At 42.2% G+C, this 27,180-nt stretch overlaps 1 pseudogene across 1 annotated transcript; it reads right to left on the bottom strand.

The window, feature by feature from the left end:
• LOC308525507 (F-box only protein 34-like) lies at positions 1-27,180 on the bottom strand (annotated as a pseudogene). The gene is made up of 2 exons: positions 27,002-27,180; positions 1-929 (listed from the first exon to the last, which is right to left on the bottom strand). The product of its transcript is annotated as an F-box only protein 34-like (transcript).

Here is a 27,180-nt window from a genome sequence, read left to right on the forward strand (position 1 = left end):
TCAGCCCCGAGGAGCCCCATCCCAGGCCTGCTTCTCCTTCTGAGAACAGTGGTCAGCTCTTGACGGGCCACAGCCCACAGGTACAGACCCCGCAGGAGGATTCACCCGAGTGTCAGGTGCTTCCAAGGCACCTTCATCAGCCTGAGTGCCATGTGCAAGCAGCACCCGCTTCCCACGGAAGCTGCTCTTCTGAGGGAGGCTCCCAGGCTCACGCTGGTTCTACCGCTTCAGGCGCTGGGACTCCAGCTGGGCTACCATGTCCAGGACGCTGACTGGCTCTCTCTGGGATTCACCAACCTCAGGATTTCCCCTTTCTGTGGTCTCTTCACAAGCCCTGGGGGCAGGAAAGGACTCAGAGGATGGAGGCACAGCTCTGGATGGCCCAGAAAGGCTCCCCACCGCAGGGGAGTTAGCACAACTGGCCCGCAGAGCAGCACCAGCTCTTCGCTCCAGGAAGGCAACCATCTGGGTGACAGACAGAGGCCTCCGAGAGCAGATGCCGGCCCCACTGTCACTCACATAGTGCACAGAACAGTGCTCAATGCCACATGCAAAAGGCTCAGGCTCGTGGCACCGGCCTCTGGCTTCCCTCATCCTAACTGAATCCTGGCTTCTGTATGGTCCCCTGATCGTCTCCCTCTTTTCGTAGCTCTCCCATCCATACCCCAGGACCCTTTATTTTCATAGATCATATACTATTCCTGCCCTGGTGGGCTGCAAAGAATGCGATGTTCTCCTTGGTGTTTCCGATTTTCACCAGCGCCCTGCATTCCAGAGGCCCTTCCCCCTCCTCACCCTGGTGGATGGCTGCCCATGGTGCCTTATTCTTGGTTTGAGCATCCACGCTGCTCTCTATGGGGCTCTTCCCTCTCATGCCGCTCAGAACATTTGGAGAAAGGACCCCAAAAGGTTTTCGAGATGATGCTTTACTATGAGAAGTGAAAGGAAAGACACTGGTTTTCGTGTAGCTACCTTTTTTTTTTTTTTGGTCGTAGCCTCCAGGTGGCTCATGGGAGTTCTCGGGGTTTCATTGATGATTCCCACAGGTTGCGCTTTCTTGAGTGGTTTCCAATGTGGCATAGGTACATGGCAGAGGCTCTTGCAAATAAAGGCCGGTGAAGAAGGACTGAGGACGCATCTCCCAGCTTCCTGCTGGAGTCAGTAATGGAAGAGGCTAGCTTCTCCTACTGAGATGGGTCTGGTCTTTTTTAAAAGATTAAAATTGTGAAATGCTAATATTGAACAACTTTCCATTCAAATCTGCTGTGATTTCTCATGACAGGAGACTGAACTTCCTTTGGCGCTAAGGTCTGGAGCCTGCTGTGACATCACAGTCCACCTCCCGCAAAACCCTGACATCACAGGCACATGGACCCACAGCACTATGACTTCCTCTGGAACTGAGGCCGCCCGCAGTCGACTTGCCTAGCCGGGAGGCGAAAGAAGCTTCCCAGCCTCTGTCCTGACAGGTCCTGAGAAAGGTTAAGGCCAGGGGCCAGCTCATTTGCTCTGGGACAGGAAGGACAGAGTGGCCAAGCCCAGGCGGGCGTGACCTTGCGAGGTGATCCCCACCCAGGGCTTAACTTCCTCACCAGATGCAGGTCATGGAGACGCAGCCGCTGGGGTGCTGGCCTGTCCATAATCTCTCTGGCCTCAGCCAGAACCCTGTGGGCCAGGTGACTCGCTCAGCCTGGGAGGATGTGAGGGCTCTTGGGTCCCTGCCTCAGATGCACCTGCAGTGGAGTGCTCCCTGGACCTGCTGGGCCTCCCCCACACCTTGATGTTTTAAATAACCTGAAACCTAACATGAAATCTATAAAGAATAAATGCTACTGATATTATGAGTATGACTTCTCCTCCTTCTATCATTATTTATTGTGTTTTTTGTTTGTTTGTTTTTAATCTTCAGCCAGACATTCTTCCCCTGATTTTTAGAGAGAGGAGGGAGGGAGGGAGATAGGAGAGACATACATGGATTGGTTGCCACCCCACCCTTCCCCACCAGGGCCAGGGATCAAGCCTGCAATTGAGGTATGTGCCCTTGACTGGAATCTAACCCGGGACCCTTCAGCCCACAGGCCAATGCTCTATCTACTGAGCCAAATTGGCTAGGGCTATCATTATTAATTGGACTCAACATGTATGGATCACTGCCTGGGGGCCAGGCCCTATGCTGGGGAGCTGGTGATGAGAGGTGAAAGTCAATATCCCTCTCCTTCAGGAGCTCAAAGTTAACGGAGAGGAGAAAGCTCCATGTGCTCTATGAGCCACAAGATAAGACAGTATAAATCATAGCACTCCCAAGCTTTCACGGCTCAACCCAAATCCTATCTCCTTCATGAAACCTTTCCAGATCGCCCTATTAGAAATTAATCTCCCGACTCCCGTGTCCCCAGGGCCTTTGGCTTGTTCCTTTCCTGCAGTACTTGCCACTATTTACCTTGTATAAGAGTGATTTATGCACATGCCAGTCTCTCCCACTAGAATGTGAGTTCCTGAGGACAGAAATATTTATGAAGGGCCTTTTGATGACTTTGGTTATTGTATGAAGGACCAACATAACAGCATCAATAATCTGCTTCACATTTTAAAGTGATTTTATAACAAAATAATTTAAATAGAATATAATTTTTGAAGTGTTTCACATTTTTATTCTCATAGCCATTGTCTCTTTTTTCCTGTCCACTTGATAGTTGCCACACAGGAGGTAGAGAGCTTGCCATGACCTGTGCAAGGTCACAGAGGTAGTTAAGAGCAGGGTTAAACCCGGACCTGGCCCATGTGTTCTCAGCAGTCTAAAGCTGGCACTTAGCTGATATGGCTGTGCTGCATAGGCCTAGCCCCATTAACTCACCCTTACCTAGCAACTCCACATTCTGTTGCACTCAAGTAATTTGGCTTCCTTGTCATGAGTGTAGTTTAGTAAGTTCCTTTCCTGTTTAGACATAAAATGAAGCCAGATGAAACAAATTGCATCTTTTTACTGCCTTTCCAAACTGATTGTAACTCCTGCCCTGATGATTTTCAGGTTGGCAGAGCCTGGTCTCTAGCAATTTCCCCAACAAAACCGTGTGCCTTTGGAGTGATTAGGGGTGGGCATGCTTGCTCGCTGATCTTTCCACAATCCTGCCCTGGGACTTCTCAAGGCCTTGTGACAACATTGAGAGATAGGCTCAATTATCTGCTATTGACAGATGAGGACCTTGAGGCTTGGAGAGATTGAGTGACTTATGTACCCAAGGCCACACACAGCCAGGATTCAAACCCATGTCTGTTGTGGTGCTAAAGACTTTCCATTATGCCCACACTGGATTCCTTCTCTAATTGGGAGGACTAGGAAAACAGTGTTGGCTCTCCTATCTTCAGCCAGCCAACTTTATTTGTAAGATACTAATTAGAAGAGAGATTCTCTGGAAGAATTAGTCAAACTCATTAGACAATGACCATGAACCAAAGAATAGCTTTTGATATTGATGCATGCTGATATAAGGCTAAACATATTTTTTTTTCCTCTCCCACTCTGTAATTTGAACACAAACTGGCAGAACTCTCCACTGTGATTTTCCACTACAAGATTCCTTCCTGCAGCACAACAGACTAATGGGAAGACTGACTAAAACCCTCATCCTTCCACCTTCATTCCTTTACTTCTGCTGTGTGTCCATTTCAAATGTCCTACCTACACACCTGTAACTAGGTTCCCTTCCCCTTTTCAATATCCCACTGGATGGGGCTTTGGATATGCTGAATTTGTCCTTTGGCAAGACTAGCCTTTGTGCAATGATCAGTAGGGACAGAGTCAAAAGCAAAGGATAACCAATAATGGGAGGCCAGGTAGGAAGGGTGGTGAGAGGTAGATTTGGTTAATAAAATGGAACATTTTTTATTCAGTTCCCTTTGTTAGTCAGTGGGGAACCATGGAGCAGAGGGGTGGGGCCCATGGTAGGACTAATGTCTAGAGAAGGTAAATCTGGTAGGAGAAAGTAAAGGTGTGAAGGCTATTTAGTAAAGTCTTAGAATAGTTTATCTATAAGGTGATGAGGGCCTGAGCCAGGGAAGTGGATGTGGACTGGAAAGTAGGGAGGTACTTGGGATGGGATAAACTGGAGTTCTTTTCCCCCAGTGGAATCTTGATAAAACGTGTCACAGCCTAGAAGAAAGGATATGGGCTTTGGAATGAAGCAGTGTGAGTTTTGAATCTCAGCTCAGCTACCCACAGGCATGTGATCGTGTGCAAATCACATGAACTCATTGAGATTCAGTTTCTTCACCCGTAAAATGCTAAATTAGTAACCACTCACAGACCTTTGTGACAATCAACAAATGCAGAAAGCTAGTCACATTGTAGGTGAACAGTTAGTGGTCATCATCTGGGGGTGGGGGGCACAAAGGAGCATCCAGGCCAAGAGCTGGGCTAGAAGTGTCATTACTGCTGCCCCTTGTCAGAGCTTGACCTTAGGCAAATGACTGGACCTAAGTGAATCTTAGTAAATGGGGATTATAGTGGCTCTCTCTCAGCTCTGTTGTAATGAATGTTAAGTTAAATGAGAGAAATGTATGTGAAGTGATTAGCCTGCAATGGGCTCATAGGAAGCACTCAGGTAAAGGGGAGTTGTTTATTATTAGCACACTAGAAGCCCAGTGCATGAAATTTGTGCACAGGTAGGGTCCCTAGGCAGCTGCTGGCTGCCAGCTGGGGTCTCCCTTCCCTAGGTGCTGGCTGTTGGCAGGGACTTTCCTTTGTTTCATGCTGCCCCCTGGTGGTCAGCACACATCATAGCAAGTGATCAGACTCCTGGTCGGTCAAACTCCTGAGGGGACACTTTGCATAATACACACACACACACACACACACACACACACACACACAGATTAGTGTCTGATGGACACTGCTTGCCAGCTGAATTCACTTTAATTCAACCTCTTCTCTTTTCCTCTCAGATTACAGAATCTTCAAAACTAATTACTCTATTTCCCAGCCTCCTTTGCAGCTACGAGTGGCCAGGTGACAGAGTTCTGTCCACTAAGACATGAGCAATGTCTGCTGGAGGATTCTGAGATGCTTTCACTTCCATGATTAAAGGAAGAGACCCACTCAATGTGGCCCAACTTCCTTCTGCCTTCAATTCCTATCTTAAATTCAGGCATGATGCCCAATGCTGGAATAGCTAACTCACAACAATGAAGAAAAGGTCAAGAGATTCAAAAGGAGGCCAACCAGCCCAACCTTGGGGAGCTGCTAGTCTACACGATGCCCACAGTCATCCATTTATCCAGAGTTCTTGGCATGTAAGGAACATAAACCCTTATATTTAAGTCACTATATTTGGGTTCCCTGTGTACTTATTGCTGAATGTAGGCCTAACGGATAGAAGCGTAAGGACAGGCAGCAGAAAAAACGTCAGTAGGTGGTACTGAGCAGCAGCATTGCAGCTACAGAAAACTATTCCATGTCCTCCACATGGGCTCCGTGTTTTCCTCCTTCTGTGCTTTTTCTTGTAGGGATTTCTCTGCTGAGAGCCTTCCCTCTCTGCTGTGCTTCTCCAACCCCATCTTTGTGTGCATAATCCCCCATGGCTCAGCCTCACGGACCATCTCCATCCCTTCATGGAGAACGTATCTCTTCTATTTAAATTTTCATGAAGGTTTTTATGTTTTAAATCATACTTTCAAATGACTATATTGTTTGATATTGGCGTTCACATCTTAGCTCCTTTGGTAGAAACTAAGCTCCTTTACATACATTTTTTTTTTCTAAATGAGAATGTGCATGGAAAGTGAATGACACAATCTTACACAAAATATTAGGCATTATTATTATTATTATTTTGTACTTCCAATGTTTGGTTTGTTCATTCAATAAATAGGTATCAAGAATTTATGTGCACCATCAGGATTAATAATATCTTCTCTGATGATAAACAGTTTGGGCTCCATCAGACAATATACTCAGTTTCTTTATCTTTTAAATAGATATAATGTAGTAACATAGGCATTATGGGGAATAAGTAAATTAATATATGTAAAATGTATAAAATAGCATCTTTTTAAAAAATGTATATATTTTATTGATTTTTTACATAGAGGAAGGGAGGGGGATAGAGCGTTAGAAACATCCATGAGAGAGAAACATGGATCAGCTGCCTCCTGCACACCTCCTACTGGGGATGTGCCCGCAACCAAGGTACATGCCCTTGACCGTAATCGAACCTGGGACTCTTCAGTCCACAGGCTGATGCTCTAGTCATTGAGCCAAACTGGTCAGGGCATAAAATAGCATCTTGCATGTAGCAAACACTCAGGAATATTATTATTATTTACCAGACCATCTATTAGTCTTTAGGTATATATCTAACATGTTCCCTATCATATAGTAGGCCTTCAACAGATATTGAATGAATAACTGGTGTATGTGTACCTTTGAAATATTTTTAAAAATCTCCAATAAAACTAATTTAAATTCATATATACTTAAGCACATTAATGCTCATGAATAATTCACCTTAAGTAATATGTGTTTATAAATTGATTTTCTTCGGAGATTACATTGAGAATTTCACAACAACTCTTGAAGTAATTGGAGAAGCACTGGCAAATAGCACAAAGACAGAAAGAGGAATGACTTAGATCAATTAGGAAATTCATTCAATTTTAAATTCAAAAACTGTCTACACTCTCCCTGCTCTGGTTCAGCACCTGTGGAGGCTCTCACCACCTGGTCTCCAGAGTGAAAGTCAATCCTCAACCCTAGCCCACAGGGACCCCTGCAGTCTGAGCCCAACATACAGCATCAGCTTTGTTTTCATTTCAACCCCTTGCCAAGAGTCTGGGCTCTGCAATCAGAATGCCTGGGTTCACAATCTTGTTCGCTCAGTGTGCACTCCCTCTGGGCCTTAGCCCATCGCATACAAAATGGAATAACAGAGTTCCCCTCACATTGAGTTATTGTGAAGCTTAACTGGGTTCATCCAAGTGAAGTGCTTAGCACAGTGCCGAGCACACAGTGCATGCTCAGTGGGTCTGAATTGCCTTATCCCATTCTTCTAACCAGCTAGCCACACTACGCCATTCTCTGGGCTCCTTCCTCCCTCCACAACTTTGCACCTGCCCTTCCCATGATATTGTCCCCTCTCTTGTCCTTCATTGGATAAGCTTCTACTGATACATCAAGACTCATCACAGAAAACACAGTAGTAAGATATATGAGGTGACATGCATCCCCAGAGTTTATAATATTTATGGTGAAACAAACACATAAACAATAGCACTCACAACACCACCAGCTAACCTTATGAGTGAACCACTTACAGGAACCTTTTCCCAAGTACCCACAGATCTGCTAATGAGGAATATTTGACATGTCTTTCTAGTCACCATTCAATCTAAATAAGAACTAGTTAAAAGCCTGGGAAGAGATTCCTAGACCCTTAAATTGAGGTTGATTGGCAGATCTTTGCTGAGTCAGGGAGGGGACTAATACTTGTTGATTTCCTATGATGTGTTGGCCCTGCATGAGTGCTTCATATGTCCTCATATTTAATCTTTAGTACAACCCTAGAGAGTAGACAGTGTTATTCATTTTACACAGGAGGAAACTGAGGCAAAGAGAGGTCATTTGACTTGCTTGTTTTTACACAGCTATGGATATTGGCTCTGGGAATTGAATTCAGATGTCTCTGCTGACACAGTCTTGCATTTCCCTGAGTTTTGTTAGAGAGGAGATGAAGCAGTGTTGGGTTACAGGAGTGGAGAGAGAATAGAAGAGTTCAGGCAGGCAGGAAAGCCAAATTTTCTACCCTTGCCAATCTTATTAAGCATGGATCCTGACTAAAATCCTGCCAGGTGTTCATTAATAACAGAGAAAAATACATCTGTGTAGGCTCATTTTATTTGCAGAATGGGAATTGCTGGGCCATGATCACACAGAAGTGTTTCACTTGGAAACCGAGAACTTTGATCATTGTATTCTTCTGAATACATTCAGAATTACTCATGGGATCTGGGAAAGCCTGCTTTAGAATCAGCCATCCAGCAATTGGAAGCTGGATTCTACCATATGAGTTGTCAGACTTCAGGCAAGTGATTTGAACTCATTGAGCCCTTAGTTGCCTCATCTAAGAATGGGATTATTGGCAATGTCAACTCAGAAGACAATAATGAGAAACTATTAAATGAGGTATGAGTAGGGTGGATATGTAATTTATTATTCAAACAGGGACACTGTGGAAGTGTGTGTGTGTGGGGGGAAGCCCTGTAAAAACTTATACTAGGATAATAAGTATAAACTCATACCATCTTGAGCAAACTGGATTGTATGGCCACACTAGGTATGATCTATAGAAGTGCCTAGCACAGTGGCTCACATCTAGTAAATACCTGTAAATGCTCTTTCCTGTACTTTAAGGGTAAGTATTTAGCACAATTCAAAAATTAAGCTACGTTGTACCATTTGAAAATTTCTGAACATTTCAGACTTGCAGGCAGAGAAAGCTCGGCCAGGGCCCTATTAGTCATCAGCTATTCATGCTCTCAAGTCTGACAGAGCAGTGAACATGTACAGACTCCTCAGAACAACGGAACCGACTTCTCAGTGTAGTCAGAAGAGGACAACTTGAGATGATTTGTTCAAAGGGAAGAGGAAGAAAGGTATTTGCTGTAATCTATTTAAAAACAAACAGAAAACATACCAGCTTCAGATCAGAAGTTGGGAAGGGGGAGTGTCAAATAACAGAAGGAAACAAGTAGGAACAGCCCATTTATTCACTGATATCTGCTAAGGAGTTAGGGTGGGTGACCAAAATATTCCAGCAAGATGAGGCATCTTCAGCCACTGCTGAACATACTCTGGAGGAAATAGCAGGTAATGAAGGTAGAAATCCTAGGATTTTGTCTTTCTGACAGTGTATTCTTAATGAATATAAGTTTCTTTCCTTTACTTCCTTTGTAGTCAGGATTTTTAAAATAATCTGAGAAGCTGATCAACAGCTTCCTCCCACATCCTATTAGCTGCTGGACTGAGGAGAAGTTGATGGTCCCTAATATTTACTAAATCATCAACCCCCTTCCCTCCCCCTCCCTTCCTCTCTTCCTTCTTCCCTCTCTCCTTCCTTCCTTCCCTCCTTCCTCCCCCCTCCCTTCCTATCTTTCTCCTTCCCTCTCTCCTTTCTTCCTTCCCTCCTCCCTCCCCTTCTTCCCAACTTCTCTCTTGCATCCTCACTATTTATTGAGACAGAAACTGAGGATATAGTGGTGGATAGACAGGCTCACCTTTGTCAGGGAAGATAGACACTGGGCAGATAATTAACCTCAACTTGTAGGAACTGCCTTGAGATCAGAGTCTGCTTTTCACCTCAAGCCCTTGATTATTGATATAAGTTTGACATGTGCATGTGGCTCTCTCAACGCATCTTAAATCCAACACGTTCAATATGCAATTCATGATCCTTCTTCCACATCTAGCTCTTCTTGGCCTGCCTTCCTTGTCAGAGTGGATGGTGTCACTAACTCCCCAGCCCTTGTATTTATACGTTATTATAGTTCTTGGTTCACTGAAGCAGAGTCTTGGGGAGAATGTGAGTTGTGTGTTCGAAGAGCCCAGCAGTTAATGGGAGTGTAATTTGTTGAGAGTCCAAATTTTGACCATTAACTTTTGGGTTGTATTAGAGATGAGTATGTGTGTGTGTGTGTGTGTGTGTGTGTGTGTGTGTGTGTGTGTGTGTGTGAAAGGAGGCATATGGAGGAGTATGAGGGGAAGAGAAGGGATCTCCAAGTTGAGATAACAATTGTAGTTCTTCAAAGTTCATCATGGACTGAGGGATGTACATTTCCCCTCCCCCTTCATAGACACCCCCCTTGCCATTTCCATAATCAATATTACATATACCTATATATATTAGAAGAACTCAAGTCTTTGTTCAACCTGCTTATCAGAATAAGAGAGATGCTAAATGTCTTCTGTGACAAGAAAACAGCAGCTCCTGTAGCAATTTCTACCCAGACACCCTCCAACCCTCACCCCTCCTTATCTATCATCTATTTACCCATATGAGTAATGGGAGTAAAAAAGCAGCTTCATAATCAATCTCATTTTCCCTGAGTATTTGGAGTTTTAAAATCATTTGCATTTGGACAATGGTCCAGCAGTTCCCTATCCCATCCATCAATTTGATTGGTAAATTGGCTGCCCACTTTCCATCTGATCTTTAATTGAATAACTGCATGTTATCAACACAAATTTGCAGTTTGGCCCAGAGGCGTTGTTGGTTTTTCTTTTTTTTTTTTGGGGGGGGGGGGGCGCGGGAGGCGGGCATTGCTTCTTTACTAAAAGAAAGAGATTTGGTGGGCATAGGGAAGAGGTATGGTAAAGGAGTTGGAATTGCAGACATGTACACCACTAATTAAAGTACAAAAATAAAATTCACTCGCTGAGGCCACAGGCAATGACTGTTCCTTGGGGGAAAAAAAAAACAAAAACACAAAACAAAACAAAACTTGAAGCCCTTAATACTTAGAGATTTGCAACCGGATAATAACTTTGCAAAACGTGACTGACAGTTTACCAGATTATCTCCTTAATCACACCTTTATTTCTATTAAGCAGGGCTTATGTTCCCAGCAGGTTTCAAACATGTGTTAACAGTGAATATCCCATGGAAGAATCAAAGTGCTGTAGCAACTGGAGCTTTGTGAGGGACTCCGCAAATAGATCCATTCAGAAAGAGGGGAGGAAAAGCCAGTGTGGAGCAAATCCAATGTCAGTCCTCTCCACCTAAACACAAATCTCTTCCCACAACCAGTGCAGAATGTCAGCAGCTCCAGAGAAAGATGATAGAAAGGTAGGGGAAGGCGTGCAAATCAGAAAACCCTGCAGATTTTTTTTTCTTAATGAAATCTTAGGATGCCAAGAGTCGGTTGTTCCAAAGGACTAATTCCCATAAGACATAATTAGCACTTATACAACATTTTATTACGTGTGTTCTTTTTCTTTCACTCTAAATGGCTAACCATTATGAACAGTTAAGCTGGCAGGAAGCCCTTAGAAAGACATGAGGATGATCAGACACCCAGTCTTTGTGGTTTTAAAATGAGTTTAACACAAAGTCCAAGATAGATGCCCTAATAGTTACCAGAACCTCTTCCCAGGAGTTTGCATAGGAAGGACAGAGGAAAATAGAGCAATGTGAAGGGTCTACTCTACGCTAAATATTGCATATTAACTCGGTCAGTTCTGTCATCTGCACTCTGAGCTAGGTATCATTATTCCATGTTGGAGATGAGAAAACTGAGTCGAGGTCTATTAACTTGCTTAAGGAACCATGATTTAAAAATTGTAGAGTCAGAATTTGAACCTGGATCCTCCTCATTAGCCAGAGAAGTGAATGGAGCAAAGTGCTCAGGAGCTATGTGGAGGTTTTTCTCTCTGGATCCCATTTTGAAGGATCCCCACTCCCTCTGCTCTTGTTCCTCCTGTTCTTCTCCCTCTTCTTCCTGCTTTCCTTCCCCAACCCCTTCTCTACACCCTCCTCTTCTTCCTTCTTTTTCTTCATTTTTAAAATTTCCTTGCAATCTCCAAGTGTGGGTATTTTCCATTGGCTCCTCCAGATGCACTCCTTTCCACCCTGATCTGTGCTCCAGAAAGAGCCACCCTCGCCCTCTGGCTTTAAGCTGTGTTTGGTCAATGGGAGGCCCTGGTGGCATTGAGAGAGGAAGAGGACGAGGTTCCTTGGGGTATTCATTTCCCAGGCTCTTTCCCTGCCAGGATGCTATGGTGGCTAACCAGGCCCTGCCCAGTGGCCATCTTCTACATTGACCCCCTTTGAACCGCAGTCACCCAACAGTTTCCAAATGTCTTGACCGTGGGACCCTTTAGACTTTTAAAAATTGTTAAAGACCCCCAAATAGCTTGTGTTTATCTCTCAATGTTTACCACATTAGAAATTGAAAAGGACAAAGACTCAAACACAAGAATACACAAACAGGGTGGGGCAAAAGTAGGTTTATAGCCGTGAGGTGAGTACACAAAACACAGAGTTTATTCTCATATGATTATTTATTAATTATTGTATTATTTTCCATAACAAACAACCATAGTCCTACCTTTGCCGAGCCCTGTACATTCCATTAGCCATCAGAACAATGGATCCATCACAAGCCCTGTGTCCTCCTGGAAATTCTATTGTGCATTCATGAGTGAATAAGAGGGAGGAGGCAAAAAAATGTCTTGGCATTATTGTAAAACTAGTTTTGACCTTGTGGTCCTCTAAATGAGTCACAGGAACCTCAATAGGCTTCCAGCTTCCAGAACTGCTGCTTAAACTGCTCCTTCAGGCTCACTCTGGGATGCTTTTCCAGTCCTCATTGGAGGTATTCACTCTGCCCACACTGTCATAATCACCTCCTTTATTCAACTCTCCTCAATCATTCCATTTGAGTATGCCTTTTGTTTCTGCAGGGACATTGACTCATCAATGAGTAGGGGATGACTAGAATTCACCTTGGATGAAGAGCTGGGACCTGAAGTGGATCAGAAATGTCAGCAGCAACGAAAAACATTCTTTCTGCCTGCACTGACCTTTCTACTATGAACTTTGATTTATCATTTAAATTGTAGCTATCACTTCTTCACTGATAAAAGGGAGTGTTTAGAATCAGAGAGATTCCTGCTTTTCTTTCCTGAGTCTGGGCCAGAACAGAAGAGATTAATTTCTTACAGGTGCAGATGAACTGGACATCTTCATAGGAGGACAAGTAAGACTCTGGAAACCAAGTTCCAGAGGAAGAAGTAAGGAAATGGTTTCTTGTGCAGGAATGAAGCCTCAGGGAAACTTGGCCATTTTCAGCTCTGTCTTTGTCAACTGGCCTTGCTCACGTTAGGGAAGGATTCATCTTTCCTTCTGCTGGGCTCTCAACTGAATTTGACTCAGATCTTAATTGCCCCATATCACTTTAAAAAATCATCTTCATTGTTGAAAGTGTTACAGATGTCCCCTTTTCCCACCATTGACCCCTTCCTCACTACTCTATTTGCATATTTCTCTTCTCCCCTTCTAGATTGCTAGCTCCCCAAGATAGTTTTAGTCACCAAGTTGTGTAATAAATAAATGTTTGTTGAAGGAAGAAGTAGAGATGGCAATCTTTTTCATAATTACCATTTTGTTTCCTATAGCCAACTGGAGATAGTCCATGCTTCCCAGCTTTATTGAGGTATAATTGATCTGCAAAGACCTGCACATATTGAATATGTACAATTTGATGAGTTTGGACATATGCAGACACATGTGATACCATTAGCCCAATCAAGGACATATCCCAAACCACTCAGTTTCCTTATGCTTATGACTCTATTTATTTTTCCGGTGGTAAGGATAGGTAACATCCGATTTACCTTCTTAAACTCCACAAATTTTGAAGTGCAAGTACTGTATTAAGCATAGACACTATGTTGTAGAGAAGATCTCTAGAATTTACTCATCTAGCATAATTGAAACCTTATAATCGTTGAACAACTCCCCATTTCCCCCACATTTAACCCCTGCCCACCACTTTTTTTATTCTACACTTCTATAAGTTTGACTATTTGTACCTTATATAAGTGGAATCATTCAGAATTATTTTTGTAAGCCACTCAGGAAGTCATCCAAAGTGTCTGCAGAGGCAGAAAGAGAAGCCCTGGAAGGGCTTAAGCAGGTGTTTTGATACCTGCACCATAAACTGGATTTGAAATAAAAATGCCTGAATTTCAATCCCATCCCCAAAACTGACCAGTGGAGCTGCCTTTCACACATCGCTTCCTTGTCTCAAGGCTCAGGTCATCAGAATGAATGGTTTGGAAGAGAAGAGTGAATACCAAGGGTGTCACTGCCAGGTGTCTGGTAATCCAGCCACAAGGGTATCAAATATTGCTGGCTTCCTAAAATTTAGTGTCGCTGGCTCATATCTGAATTATGTTTTCACATATATGGAAATGTGGTTATAATTTATAAAATGCAAGACTCTTAAGTCATTCTTGAAAGTGTTGAATCTGTTTTTGCATTTTTTTTTAAATCAGAAAATAAAATTATCTGATGATGTGGGGTCCACAAAATGCTCTGGCATTTGGAAAAAGATCTTGTTCTTGGGAAAATTGGAAATTCCTGAGTCTCAAGACTCAGAGTTTTGACTCTGAAGTCTACAGATGTGATGATGCAGAGAGCCAGAGCAGGTGGTATCTCTCACCTGAAGATCAGAAGGGCTTTGCTAAGTTATGAACACTGATAGAGGAAATATCCAGCAAAAGCCAGTGAACACGTTTTTTATTTTTTCTTCACACAGACAGTATTCATGACATAAACACAAGTTCTCATATTACATGAAGGGCATGAAAGTGTTTAAAGAGGTAGAAACAATGAAAAATTTTTTGAAGGAGACAAAACAGTATTTGTTCTCCCTTTTATCTATCCTAACCTGTTATCATCACTCAAAAATATTTTAGAAACTTCCTTCCTCTAATGGATAAGAAAGATTTTGGTGAAAATTTAAGCTACTTAATACCATGTTTTGGGAGTCACTAAATAGATAAAAAAAAAATTCTTTAACTTTCAGGTACTTTTGCCAACACCCAGTCAGAGGAACTCAGTGGCAATTTAATGGGAATTATCAACTCTTAGAACCACTGAACTAGAAAGTAATGCTTTAAAAATTGTCAGTAACACTTTTTCCGACATTTTTCTACTTACTAAAATAGCCTATATTCATTATAGATGTTAGAAAATACAGAAAAGATCAAAAGAAGAATTTTTAAACCACCATTCTTATACATGCAGTATTTTATATTCCCACATAAATGTACAACTAGCTCATATTACTCATGCTGCTTGCTAACTTGCTTCCTATTAAAATTTTTATTATAGAATATTAGGCAAATATAAAGGGTTGTAAGTAAGGTATATGTAGGTTATAAAGCATGATAATAAGATATAGATCACCATCTAACTTATAGATTCAAATACCACTAGTATGATTAAACCTATCAACAAGTCCTCCCAAATTCCCCCATGTGGTAACTATGTTAAGTTTTTTTGTTTGTTTATAATCCCCTTGATTTTTAAAAAAATTTTTTTTTAAAACCACTTAAATAAGTATTTAATTTTAATTGTGCTTATTTTGAATCATATAATGGTGTATTTTAATATGTTTTTCTTGAGAGTATTTTTGTTCAATTACCTATTTTATATTTACAATTCAGCAAGTTATACATAGCTGTATTTCAAACTTTAATTGCTGTATGCTATTTAATTATGTAACTATATGGTGCTTTATTTTTCTGTTGGACATTTGGGTTTCAAGGTTTTATTGTTGTTGCTATTTAAAAAAATCATGCAAATTTTTATATTTGTTTCCTGGTACACATGTGTAGGAACTCTTCCTAGGGTGCATACCAGGAGTAAAATAGATTATAAATAATTACATACATATCAATAATAAATTGTTTTCCAAAGGAGTTGTACTCCATTACCAGTGCATAGAAGTCTCTGTTCTTTTTTTTAAAAAAAATATATTTTTGATTGATTTCAGAGAGGAAGGGAGAGGGAGAGAGAGATAGAAACATCAATGAAGAGAGAAAATCATTGATTGGCTTCCTCCTGCATGCCTCCTTCTGGGGACTGAACCAACAACTCGGGTATGAGCCCTGACTGGGAATTGAACCATAACTTCCTGGTTCATAGGTCAATTCTCTACCACTGAGCCATGCCAGCCGAGTGAAGCCTCCATTCTTTTACATTTGCGGAGATATTAAATATTTTCCATTTGGTATTACCTATACATCTCTTCTCATGGTTTCAATTTGCATTTCCTTAGTTACTTTGAAATGATTATTGGACTTTTGTGTTTCCCTCTCTGTGATGTACCTGCTCAAGTCTTTTGTTTATTTGTCTATTGTTTTTTAAAATATACTTTTTATTGTTGATAGTATTACAGATATCTCTCATCACCCCCTCCTTTGTTCCCCTCCTCCCTGTCCATTGTTTTGATTGACATTTTCTTATTGGCAGGTAGCTAATGTTACTGATTATTAGAAAAGAGGAATTCTTTTATTGTTCTAGTATTTATTACTGACATCTTAATTCACCAATCAGAAGCTATTTCTAATCCCTTTTCCCTTGCTGTCTCATAATATTGAAACTTCAAAGCCACACAATCACTTTCTCAGACCTCCCTGAATTTAGAAATGGCCATGAGACTAATTTGGGGGCCATGACATGTAAGCAGAAGTCTTCTGTTGGTGTATCTGAAAAGGCACTTGGTTTCCTAATAAAAGAATACAGATACAGCTGTCACAACCTTGTGTCACCCTTTCTTAATCCTGACTTGAATGCAGATGTAATGCCTGGAGTTACAACAGCCTCATGGTGGGCATGAGGCAAAGGTTAGGAGGTTTATAAAAATTCTGGCCTTGACCATTCTTACATACATTTATCTCTGAATTTCTGGCTATGTGATTTAAAAAAAAAAAAAATCTTGGCTTTCCTAAATACTATAAATCTAATTTTCTTTGAATGAGAATAGGATGTCATCCATACTGATGTGTCATTTTTATATACCAACTAGAGGCCTGGTGCATGAATTCATGCACAAGTGGGTCCAGCTGGCTCTGCCCCCGATTGGAGGTGGGGGGGGGGATTGGGGAATGACTGGGGGAAGGGGCCGCAGGTGGTTGGTGGGCTGGCCCTGGCCCCTGGTCGAACTCCCTGTTGAACTCCTGGTCGAGGGGACAATTTGCATATTAGCCTTTTATTATACAGGATGATTCCATTACCACAATCCAAACTAAAATTACACATCCAGCAATGTCCCAAAAGCAGTAAAGATGTTCCACAAGCAATTTCATGACCTCAGAATACAAAGTCCTTAGCAAGGCTAGTGTGATTGGGTCACTCTCCTCCTTTTCTCTGCAGGTAGTATCACTTCGTCTTTCACGCATTTAGCTTCACCTAGTGGAACCTCTAACATTTCCAAAAAGAAAATACAAAATCTTTTCCTACTCCATGGAAAAGCCTTCTATTTCATTTGCTTGGATTCCCTGGCCCCCTAACTTTCCTTCCCATTCTAAACCAAACCCGCCTGTTATTATGTCTTTGTAAAGCATATCACAGTATGTTCCCCTGCCCCCACTAGGCTCTGAGTTTAGACCTTGAGAATAGACTCTGTGTCATTCTTGTTAATTGTACACCCCATGTAGCCTTGCATAGCCCATGAGAGATAGTAAGCACTCAAAAATACTTTGTCAGAAACACAGTGAATATCTTGTGTGCCAACCCTGTGTCAATCAAAGTCTATCTTTAGTGTCTCTTTCACTAAAAGCTCCAAGGTCTTCATCTTTGATATGGGTTAATAATTCATACTTCTCAGTGGAGTTTGAGAATGAAATGTGATACATATGTGCTTAGATATGTGCTTGGAATGTGGTTTGGGTCATTTGCCTCTGATAAGGGAAATCTTTATTAGAATATTCCTTCTAACTTCTGTTTTTTACACTTTAAAATAATACTTAATATAATTATTAGGAAGAATTACAATGCAACCCAACATGTGTTGAGTGCTTGCTCATATATTGTATATGCCAAGTACTTTGTAAACAGTACCGTACTTATGTGTAGGACACAGCCTTTGTTATGTCCCCCTTTACATAGAGGGAAACTGAGGCCGAGAGCAGGGACAAGCCTTATGGGCACCAGCCACTGCCAGTTGGTTGGAAGCTACCTAACTAGAGAGTCTGCCATTTTCAGAGTATGTTCTCTATACCTGCTTCATTATGTCCTTTTCCTGAGAAAAAGGCAAAGCAGAATAATATGTGTTGATACCAAGTTTCTTTCTTTCTTTCTTTCTCTCTTTCCTTATTTCTCTCTTTCCTTCTTTCTCTCTTTCTCTCTTTCTTTCTTTCTTTCTTTCTTTCTTTCTTTCTTTCTTTCTTTCTTTCTTTCTTTCTTTCCTTCCTTCCTTCCTTCCTTCTTTCCTTCCTTCCTTCCTTCCTTCCTTCCTTCCTTCCTTCCTTCCTTCCTTCCTTTCTCTCTCTCTCCTCTCTCTCTCTCTCTCTCTCTCTCTCTCTCTCTCTCTCTCTCTCTCTCTCTCTCTCTCTCTTTCTTTCGAAAAACAACTTCCAGAGTCTGCTCTGAGGTCAATACAGGATTTTCATCCCAATCTTCTCTCCTCCCACAGACTCTGAAATGAAAACTGATGCTCAAGCGGATGATGCCAGGGCAGGATCCTCCACCAGAAAACAGTGACGGAGCCAGGCTTTGAGCAGCACGCTCCGGATGTCCAGAAAGTAGATGGACACATATGACAGAGATTTCGCTACAACAATTAAAAGCAAAGGACAATTATTTTAACCAGAGCTCCTACTTTAGAAACTCCTACTTTAGGAGGTGCCTGAAATGGATTCCATGAGTCTCAGGATATAGTGAGATTTTAGCATAATGTTCAGTGTAGTTTATTCTGAATGCCACTCAAATTAATACAGTGAAACTCTTCAAAATTTGCCCCAATTTTTCTCTCTTTTTAAATATAATTTTTTTATTGATTTCAGAGAGAGGAAGCGAGAGGGAGAGAGAGTTAGAAACATCAATGATGAGAGAAAATCATCATCAGCTGCCTCCTGCATGCCTCCCACTGGGTATCGAACCCACAACCTGGGCTTGTGCCCTGATTGGGAATCAAACTATGACCTCCTGGTTCATGGGCTGACACTCAACCACTGAGGCACACCAGTCTGGCCCAAATTGTTCTCTTAATATTCCACCCCTTGCGCATAGCTCTAACTGCACTTGAATACTGTTTTCTAGATACACCCCAATGTTTCTAACCCCTGTGCCTTTGCTTATGCTGTTTCTGCTTCTTAGAATTCCTGCAACCCAACCCATCTCTTAAAAAGACACACAAAAACAAACAATAACCAAAAAACAGGGCAACTCATCCTGTAGGTCTCTGTTAGGCTAACTTTTTCTCCATTAAGCCTGTCCCAGGTAAGACATATCCACACCTAGGAGCTTCCCAATCTTCTAGATATAATTACGGCAACATTTCCTGTTTTGTGGCATGGTGTGGCTGGTGGATAAAGTATAGACTTTAGAGTTGGATATACCTGGGCATAAATTCTAACTCTGCCACATAAAAGTCATGCTCACAGGCATGATTTAGCCAAATGTGAGCTTCCATTTCTTTTGTGGAAATGAGGGTGCTATCACCTGCCTGTTTTGGCTCTTGTGGCAAAAGGAGGCGAGCATTTACAGTGCAGAACACAGATTCTATTTCATGGGCAGCAGCTTCCCAGTTCTTGGCTCAAATATCACCTTTTAAAAAAATAGATATATTTTTATTGATTTCAGAGATGAAGGGAGAGAGAGAGAGAAAAGCATCAACAATGAGAGGGAATCATTGATCAACTGCTCTGCATGCCCCACACTGGGGATTGAGATCAACCCAGGCCTATGGCCTGACCAGGAATCAAACTGTGACTTCCTGATTCATAGGTCAATGCTCAACCATTGAGCCACACTGGCTGGGCTCAAATATCATCTCTTGAGCGTGGCCCCCTATCTAATATCCCACCTCTCTACTCCACTCCCATCTTTAAAAGCCTTGGACTAGGTTGTCCAACTTCAAATTCCAACTCTTCCACTTACTAGAGGGTAAGTTACTTACTCTCTTCCCCAACTTTCCTCATACTAAAATGGAGCTAATAATGAAAGCATAAGCATGTTATAGGGATAATTTATACCTTAGATTAGAGCCAGGCACAGAATACATTCTAGCTGTAACTGTATTGTTCACTCCTCTATCCCTAGGGTCCACATTAGTTCCTGGTTCAAGGAGGTACTTATTAAATAGCTGTTGAATGAATGAATGCATTTGCTCTGGTTCTTTCTCCTTCCTTTGCATCCTGTCCCTGGTTCTTAGAATAGAATGTGGGCTCCTCTGGGGCAGGAAGAGGGTACCATTGTTGTTGGGTGCTCAGTACCCAGCACCGGGTCTGGCACCAGGCAACCCTTAGTCAGTTTCATGGAATGGAAAGGACATTTTCCCGCCGTGTATTCCTGCTGCATTGTGCTGGAAGTGAGTCCCTTAGCATCAGCCAGCATAACAGTGGGCACTCTGCCCGCCTCTCTGCAACCTCTTGTCACCACTTACTCAGGCTCACTTAAAAGAGGATGGCCCACGGATGAAAAGGCACTTCCTCTCGGGCATGACAAAGACTCAGATCATTGTCTCTGTTGACTGGGTACAAGATTTACCGTGTTCTGTTGGCAGATTCATGTAGACCATGCCCTACTTGAAGGAGAACAAGAAGATTCTTCCCTTTTTTGTATGTGGGTCTAATCCCTTGAGCCAATATTTGCTCCCACACAGAGACTGCTAAGCTCTGATGGCAACTCCAAAGTAAGAGGACAAGCATGGGCCATGAAAAGGGGGTTGGGGGAAGAGAAGGCAGGGCCCACCCTGAGAGCATCTCCACAGGCCAGGGGCTTTGCTTTCCAGTAAAACTGACCACTTCATTGGTGAGTTCATTTCACCTCCCTGTAAGCTTCCAAAAAGAGGTGGTGTGGGATGAATGTGGGGGCAGCCAATTAAAATTCAGTCTGACCAACAAAGAGAAGTAGGCCATGGTTGACTAACAGAGAGGCATTGACTGAGAGAGGCCTTGGCACCAGGAGTCCACCCTGCTTGAATGTTCTTTTCTTCCAAAACAAGAGGACCTCCCAAAGCATGGAGTTATGCTTTCCACATCTGGGCTTATAAATTGTGTTTCTCTCACAGAGAGTCCACAGCAGGATCCCTTCAGCTCACTCTCCATTCTCTCCTTTCATCTCTGCAGGACACAGGCTATTTTTGTCCATTCTCAATACCAGCATCACTGAGTTTTCCTCCTATTGCCAGATGCAATACCTGCACACAGCCTGCAGGCAGATTCTGAGTATGCTACTAAACAGATGCCATTTCATAATCCATTCCTTTTCCATGCCGACCTAAGAGTCTTTGCCCAGGTCCTCTTCTGGCTGATGACTTTTTAGATGAGATGAGGAGGGAGGGAGAGAGGAAGCAGGGAGCATAAAATTTAAAATTTCAGGCTTTTAAATCAGATGCCATAAAAGGTTGTTCGAGAGAATGGCATAACCTACTTTCACTTGTGTGTCCTTGAAGATGGGTGTGAAAGCTGAAGCATGAGAATGTCAATCAAAAAATTCATAGAATAAGGACATTCTCTTAAAAGCTAAATGGCATTGAACATTCACTATTTTTTTTTTTTTTTTTTTTTTTTTTTGCTTTTTAGACATAATAGTAATACATAGCCCTTTCATTTTGTGCGTGATTTTTTAAATCCTCATCTGAGGGTATGTTTTTGTGTTTTGTTTTAATTTATTTTAGAGAGATGGGAAGGGAGAAGGAGAGAGAGAAACATTGATTGAACCCACAACCTGGGTATGTGCCCTGAGTGGGAATCAAACCTGTGACCCTTTGGTGCACAGGGCGCTGCCCCAACCAGCTGAGCCACACTGGCCAAGCCTGTATATGATCTTTAATTTGGCTTTTTTCTTGCACAACTGAATACAAGTTGGCATGTTGTAGTCTAAAGTGTGTCCAGCTGAGTCCAGGGTTTATTTTTTGGACAGGTTTAAAATTTGTTGTCCTTGACTCAGTTTTATTAAGGAAATAAGTCCTACTTATACTTTCTTTGCTGTCACTTAGCTATTATAATTATCACTGCTGTTATTGCCATCACAGATGAGGAAGGGGATATCACTGCTCTCTGCAGGCAGCATCTCCATGTCACCATGTTCATTTCATTTACTGAATGACAACAATGCATAAAGTAGAAAAGCTGCTAAAAAGCCAAAAATTATATAGTTGAGAGTCATCTGTGGTAGGCAAAAACACGGGCTTTGTAACAAAGGAGGGCTTGAACCAGCTTGCTGGCTCATAATATCTTCAAAGGTCAATGCTTTAAATATCATCATCACAATGAGCTAGAGTCTGACCATAGAAGGAATAAGGAGTCAGAATAAGAATAAATCCTATTGTTAGCTAGTAGAGAAATTTATTTGCCCTGGAGGGGACTGGCCAGTTTTAATGCTTGGCAACTCTTTCATCTGTCAGCTAATCCCAAACCATCCAAGTTGTGTTTCATCCTTTTGCGTAAGGCAGAATGAAGGGCCTGGGCTTTAGAGTCTGAGAGACCTAGACCAGCTCTGGGCTCCCCATCTTCTGCACAAACTTGGATACATTAATTACACCCTCAGAAATTTCATTTCACTCCTAAAATGAGAATAGTGCTGCTTACTTAATACCAACTCTTAGAAGTGTTGTGAAGTTTAAATAGATACAAAAAATTTATTAACTCAGTCTAACACATACAGAATACTCAGAGGGTGATCTTCCCTTGGGGACATCTGGCAATGGCTGAGATATTATCTCAACTATAGAACAGAGGTAGTAGATGCTACTGGCATCTCATGGGTGGATGTCAGGGATGTTGCTAAACAGTTCATGATCCACAGTAGCCCCTATGAAAAGGAATTATCTGTCTCAAAATGTCAATAGTGCCAAGCCTGAGAATCTTGGGCTTGATAAATACTAGTCACTAAGCATCAGGCTAATTTTCCTGTATATGTCTGATCTCTTTCAATTGTACAGGTTCCAAAATGTGGACGCTGAACTTTGGGGCTGACAATAATATCATCCACTCATTGACAAAGAGCTTTCCTATATACAATCTCCCTTGATTTTTAAGAGCACCTATTGCTAAGTATTATTCATACAATCTTCATTTCACAGGTGAAGAAATTGAATAAACAGCATGCGGACATCTAGGCTGATTTCAGTTCCTGTGTCCCATCCACATGCACAGAGCACATTTAGGTAACATGGAAGCTCGGCTTTTAATAATTTGGGTTATCTGTTCACGTGTGAAACAGAACAAATGATGCCTATCTATGGAAAGCAATTATAGTAAGGATGACATGAAATGGTGCACACAAGAGGCACTCTAAAATCAGAGCTCTATCCCATCCCAGCTCCCCCTTAATGACTGGGTCACAATCAGTCCTCAACTATCCCCGCCGCCCCCACAACTTGTGTAAGCCAAGAGACCCTCCAAGGTCAAGCCAGGCCTTGTGCTGTGTCGGGTTGCCCAGCATCAGCCTGTGCTCGAGTCCCCGGCCTCACCAGGCCCCATGATCCATGTTCCACGCTTGCTTTGTTCACTGAGTGACACTGCCTGTCAGGCACCACCCTGTGCTGGTCACTGAGACTTTGCAGGGGCTGTCAGTCCTTCGTGCGCCTGGTACCCTAGGGCTGACGCCTTGACAACCATGTCACTGCTCTCTCATTACTTATCGGGAGGGTCACCTTTCTGATAGACAGCTTTGGAAATCCTTTATTAAAAATGTTTTTAGAAGAAAAGACAGATTACTTTGCAGTTCTGACATGCTCTACTTATTATGACATGAAACATTGTTCTCATTCCTTTGGCTGGGGGACATTTAACTGCGGGCTGCTTCCTGTGGTGTCCCACTATAATATATCGGTTATTTGGTAAGGTCCTTTATATATTAATTCATTCACATTCATTCATTCATCATTCAACTGCACATTTGAAGACCAATGGTGAGCCTAGTACTGGGATAGGCATTTACTGGATAAAATGATACAATTATATTTAGTCTTTGATCCTAGGGACATGCCAGGCAAAGCAAGGGTGTAAAGATGATAAAGTGTTAAAGTGGTAAGTGCAATACAACAGGTGCATGTTGCCCAACCACGATGGCTCAGTTGTTGAGCGTGGACCTATGAACCAGGAGGTCACAGTTCCTGGTCAGGGCACATGTCCAGGTTGTGGGCTTGGTCCCCAGTAGGAGGCATGAAGGAGGCAGCCAGTCATTGTTTCTCTCTCATCTATGTTTCTATCTCCCTTCCTCTCTCTAAAATCAATAAAAATATATTTTTTAAAAAGAAAGAGGTACATGTTGTACCTGGTAACTAAGGTAAGTGTGTACCTGGCAGATGGAAACCAGACTGGCAGTGGATCTGCAGAGTGGGGTATCTGGTTCAATCTGGACTGTGATAGGGAAGGTGGCAGCAGAGGCTGGAGGTGGGTGTTGCTGTGTGTAGAGGATGGAACAGGAGTGAGCATAAGCTGATGATACTTCATCCTAGAAGAGAGCCTGGATGCCAAGCTTTTGGCCCTGGGTGATTTTGAATGGTTCTGACATACATTTGATGAATGATATCACCAAGGCACCACTATGTATCTGAGGGCAGTAGCAGGAAGCTCTAGAAAAGGGATTTACTAACCTTGCCTGGGGTACAGATGGGGCTGGGGGCACTGCCCCAGAAGATGTGATATTTAAACAGGACATTATGTATTCAGTGTGAAGAAGGAACGTGAGGGTGTTCTGGGCACAGCCAAGGTGAAGGTGATGCCCTCAGAAGTGGATGATGACGTGGTTAGAGCAAAGCACAGGGGAGGCCGAGGGCACTTTGGAGCCATTGGAAATATGGGCCATGGACCTGGACTCTCTCCAGTAGGATGGGCTGGGCTGTGGCTGATGTATGCAGAGGGGCAGTCTGGCAGGATGAGCACTGTAGACGCATCTCTCTGCAGCAGTGTGGGATTGTGGGAAGGTGGACCTGGAGCGCAGGGGCAGGAAGCAAAGACACAAGGCAGGTGGCTACTGAAACAGCCCTCCCTCTGGTTTCATCTATCCAAACAACCTGGCTACTCACACTTGCATTCAGATGACCCAGCATTATATTTAGAGAAAAAAAGGCCAAGGATGAATGGGTTTCTTCAACAAAAACTTAAAAGACAAAACTAACATGTGTTAAACACTCCAGCACCTGGTGAGATTTGCAGTGCAGACTTTATGGGATAAATGCACACACACACGTCAGACACAATGAAGTGTGTGTAAGGGGAGGGCCTAGTAAAAAGGACCCTGAAGAAGCAGCCTGTGGATTTGCCATGGTGCTAATGTCGCCCTCATCCCTTGGTACGCACCAAACATGGAGGGCTGATGGACTCATCCTCTCAGTGAACACCCAGTGCCTGTTTACACGGCAACTGCCATGCTCCATCATGCCACCAGGCTCAGCATGCCGCATGTTGGCTAAGTTCATCTTAGTACAAGTGCAAAGCAGACCTGACCAGGCATGAGGTTCAGAGAGTTTAGGGATTTGCCCAAGTTCAGGGCAGTCAGTGTGGAACTGGGATTTGACCTCCAGTCTGTGCAGTGCTAAGGCCATCTGCATTAATAGGCATAACCAATGGCCACAAGACACTGGGGGTGGGGAGTGAGGACATGTGCCAGGGGGTAGGGAGGCCGGGGGGGGGAGATCAATGAGGAAAAAAGGAGACATATGTACTACTGTTTGTAATACTTTAAACAATAAAAAAAGTAAAAAAATAAATAGGACAAACAAAAGGTAATGGCTTTCAGTTTTTAAACCACTTTAAAGATAAACTATGACATCACTGTGGTCTGTTTCAGAAGGGACTAGAAATGTTATAAACTTCATAGGATTTCCAGGTTTAGCAAATAAAAATTTAGGGTATTTACTTAAATTAGAATTTCAGATAAGCAGTAAACATTTTTTTAGTATAAGTATGCCCCATGTAATATTTGGGACAGAGTTACACTAAAAGTTTTCCATTGTTTTTCTGAGCTTCAAGATTAACTGGAGTCCTGAATTACATCTGGCAACCCTACAACCTTGACAAAGTAATAATAATGGCATATCTGTTTGAAGTCAGAGGAAAGAATAGAGGAGTGGCTTCCTCCACTCAATGAGTGACAAACCAGTGGATATTCTCTATAATGACAGTTAAAGAAACAGAGGTTTAAGTTTAATATTTCAGTAGAAAAACAGAGCAGGAAAATACAGTAAAAATAATAAAACCCACAGAAGGGTGGGAGGATAGGAGGGAAGTAATATAAGAAGACCAAATTCCCCTTTAAATAAAAGGGCCCATGATACAGTCTGCAGTAGATGAATCCAGAAGTAAAAGCATAAAGTATTATTTAACATTATGATAGTAATTAAAAAACCCAACCTCACTCGAAAATGAAACAATTAAAAAGGGCTCTCTGGCAGCAGGGCTTAGAGAATGGGAGAAGAGAAAGTTACGTTTCCTTTTATTCTACACTCGTTAGATTTTTCAATTTTATGCCATGTGTAAAATTAGATTAAAAATAAAGTTATTATATTAATCAGTATTACTTCCAACCAACCTTCAGCAAATTATAAAATTTTTGTTCATGTATAATCTCATGTTCTCAATAAGGCTTATTTTATTTTCCTCTAGCATCTTCTTTTTGGGTGTAAAGCTATTCAAATCAGATTTAAACACCCCGTAGATGCACACATACCTGCTATGGCTATGCCATGATGTATGGAAAAAATAGTTCCATGTTTTCTAGTATAAAAGAAAGATAAAACCCTTCAGATAATAAACATGGTTCATTTAATTTATAGCCAATATTTGAGGAGCGGTACTCCCCTAGCATGCCTGTCATTTTGAGTTGCCATGCATTGCCCTGAACACAGACTTGCAAATGAATTATGTTTCATAAGCAGAAATCAAAGTACTAGCCAGAGAAAATTTTGGTTGATTTGCTTAGGGTTTGATTGATCAAACTTAGAAATATATGGATTTTTATTCAACACTTCTACTTGTTGGGAAGGGAGCCACAAGAGCTCATTTGGGGCTATCAGAGAATGTCAAGTATGAAGAAGTCACTTGATGTTGAGGCCTGATCGTGTGTGTGTGTGTGTGGTGGGTGATATAGCATGTCTAAGTTGCAGAAGGTTTGAACCATAAAAATGTCACCGAATTCAGAGTGAAGCCCCATTTGGAGAATTCTTGTTAATAACTGTAAAAACATAGAGCTTAGCTTTTGACTAATGGCACTTCTACCCAAAATATCACTAATGCACCCTGCAGCCTGGAAACCCCAAGTCACCTTACATCAGACAGGATCTGTATCGTCCTTGAACTCTGAAGCTATGGCCAGCTGGTGGCAATCCTTTCACATGAACGTGTAATGTGTTAGAGCACACCATTTTTATAAGGGCAGTAAAGAGCTTCGACAAGCTTGCTGGATCTCCTGGGATGGAGATCAGTGCCCACACTTCAGTCCTGGGCAT

This window comes from Myotis nattereri (genome assembly GCF_964212035.1).
Source record: "Myotis nattereri genome assembly, chromosome: 9".
Lineage (NCBI taxonomy): Eukaryota > Metazoa > Chordata > Mammalia > Chiroptera > Vespertilionidae > Myotis > Myotis nattereri.